Here is a 3,445-nt window from a genome sequence, read left to right on the forward strand (position 1 = left end):
CCACCACTGCATCCACCACCACCAACACCCCATCCACCACCACCACTGCATCCACCACATCCACTGCATCCACCGTCACCACATCCACCACCACATCCACCACCACTTCCACATCCACCATGACATCCACCGCCACATCCACCACCACATCCACCACATCCCCCACCACCACCACATCCACCGCCACCACCACATCCACCACCACTTTCAACACATCCACCACCACCACATTCACCACCACATCTAACACATCCACCACCACTTCCACCACCACTACATCCACCACCGCATCCACCACCACCACATCCACCACCACATCTAACACGTCCACCACCACTTCCACCACCGCATCCACCACCACCACATCCACCACCACCACCGCATCCACCAACACCATATCCACCACCACCACCACATCCACCACCGCATCCACCACCACCACCTACACCACCACATCCACCACCACATCCACCAACACTTTAACCACACCCACCACCACCACATCCACCACACCCACCACCACTACATCCACCACCCCATCCACCACCACATCCACCACCACCACCACATCCACGACATCCATCACCACATCCACCACCACTTCCACCACCACCGCATCCACCACCACCACCACCGCATCCACCACTGCATCCACCACCACCACATCCACCACCACCACCGCATCCACCAACACCACATCCACTGCATCCACCACCACCACCCCCACCCCCACATCCACCACCACATCCACCATCACCTCCGCATCCACCATGACATCCACCGCCACATCCACCTCCACATCCACCACATCCACCACCACATCCACCACCACATCTAACACGTCCACCACCACTTCCACCACCACCACATCCACCACCGCATCCACCACCACCACATCCACCACGACCACCGCATCCACCAACACCACATCCACCACTGCCACCACATCCACCACCGCATCCACAACCACCACATACACCACCACACACACCACCACATCCACCACCACATCCACCAACACTTTAACCACACCCACCACCACCACATCCACCACACCCACCACCACTACACCCACCACCCCATCCACCACCACCACCACCCCATCCACCACCACTGCATCCACCATCACCACTGCATCCACCACCACATCCACCACATCCACCACATCCACCACCACATCCACCACCACCACCACATCCACGACATCCATCACCACATCCACCACCACTTCCACCACCACCGCATCCACCACCACCACCACCGCATCCACCACTGCATCCACCACCACCACATCCACCACCACCACCGCATCCACCAACACCACATCCACTGCATCCACCACCACCACCCCCACCCCCACATCCACCACCACATCCACCATCACCTCCGCATCCACCATGACATCCACCGCCACATCCACCACCACATCCACCACATCCACCACCACATCCACCACCACATCTAACACGTCCACCACCACTTCCACCACCACCACATCCACCACCGCATCCACCACCACCACATCCACCACGACCACCGCATCCACCAACACCACATCCACCACTGCCACCACATCCACCACCGCATCCACAACCACCACATACACCACCACACACACCACCACATCCACCACCACATCCACCAACACTTTAACCACACCCACCACCACCACATCCACCACACCCACCACCACTACACCCACCACCCCATCCACCACCACCACCACCCCATCCACCACCACTGCATCCACCATCACCACTGCATCCACCACCACATCCACCACATCCACCATATCCACCACCACATCCACCATCACCTGCACATCTACCATGACATCCACCGCCACATCCACCACCACATCCACATCCACCGCATCCACCACCACCGCATCCACCACCACCGCATCCACCACCACCACATCCACCACCACCACATCCACCACATCCACCACCACATCCACCATCACCACCACCTCCACATCCACCATGACATCCACCTCCACATCCACCACCAGATCCACATACACCGCATCCACCACCACCACATCCACCTTCACCACCACCACATCCACCACCACCACCACATCCACCACCACATCCACCACCGCATCCACCACATCCACATCCACCACCACCACATCCACCACTACCACCACATCCACCACCACATCCACCACCACATCCAACACTTCCACCACCACCGCATCCACCACCGCATCCACCACCACCACATCCACCACCACATCCACACCCACCACCACATCCACCACCACATCCACCACCACATCCAACACATCCACCACCACTTCCACCACCACCGCATCCACCACCACCACCGCATCCACCACCGCAACCAACACCACCACATCCACCACCACCACATCCACCACCACCACCGCATCCACCAACACCACATCCACCACCACCACCACATCCACCACCGCATCCACCACCACCACATACACCACCACATCCACCACCACTTTCACCACACCCAACACCACCACATCCAACACACCCACCATACCCACCACCACTACATCCACCACCCCATCCACCACCACCACCCCATCCACCACCACCACTGCATCCACCACCACCAACACCCCATCCACCACCACCACTGCATCCACCACCACCACCGCATCCACCACCACCACCACATCCACTGCATCCACCGTCACCACATCCACCACCACATCCACCATCACCTCCACATCCACCATGACATCCACCGCCACATCCACCACCACATCCACCACATCCACCACCACCACCACATCCACCGCCACCACCACATCCACCACCACTTTCAACACATCCACCACCACCACATTCACCACCACATCTAACACATCCACCACCACTTCCACCACCACTACATCCACCACCGCATCCACCACCACCACATCCACCAACACTTTAACCACACCCACCACCACCACATCCACCACACCCCCCACCACTACATCCACACCCCATCCACCACCACTGCATCCACCACCACCACCACCGCATCCACCACCACCACATCCACCACCACATCCACCATCACCACCACATCCACCACCACATCCACCACCACATCAGCATCACCTCCACATCCACCATAACATCCACAGCCAAATCCACCGCATCCACCACCACCACATCCACCACCACCACCACATCCACCACCACTTTCACCACATCCACCACCACCACATCCACCACCACATCCAACACATCCACCACCACTTCCACCACCACCGCATCCACCACCACCACATCCACCACCACATCCACCACCGCACCCACCACCGCATCCACCACCACCACATCCACCACCACCACCGCATCCAGCAACACCACATCCACCACATCCACCACCACACCCACCACCACCACATCCACCACCACATCCAACACATCCACCAACACTTCCACCACCACCGCATCCACCACCA

This window comes from Lissotriton vulgaris, unplaced genomic scaffold, assembly GCF_964263255.1.
Source record: "Lissotriton vulgaris unplaced genomic scaffold, aLisVul1.2 SCAFFOLD_11583, whole genome shotgun sequence".
NCBI classification, from domain to species: Eukaryota; Metazoa; Chordata; class Amphibia; order Caudata; family Salamandridae; genus Lissotriton; species Lissotriton vulgaris.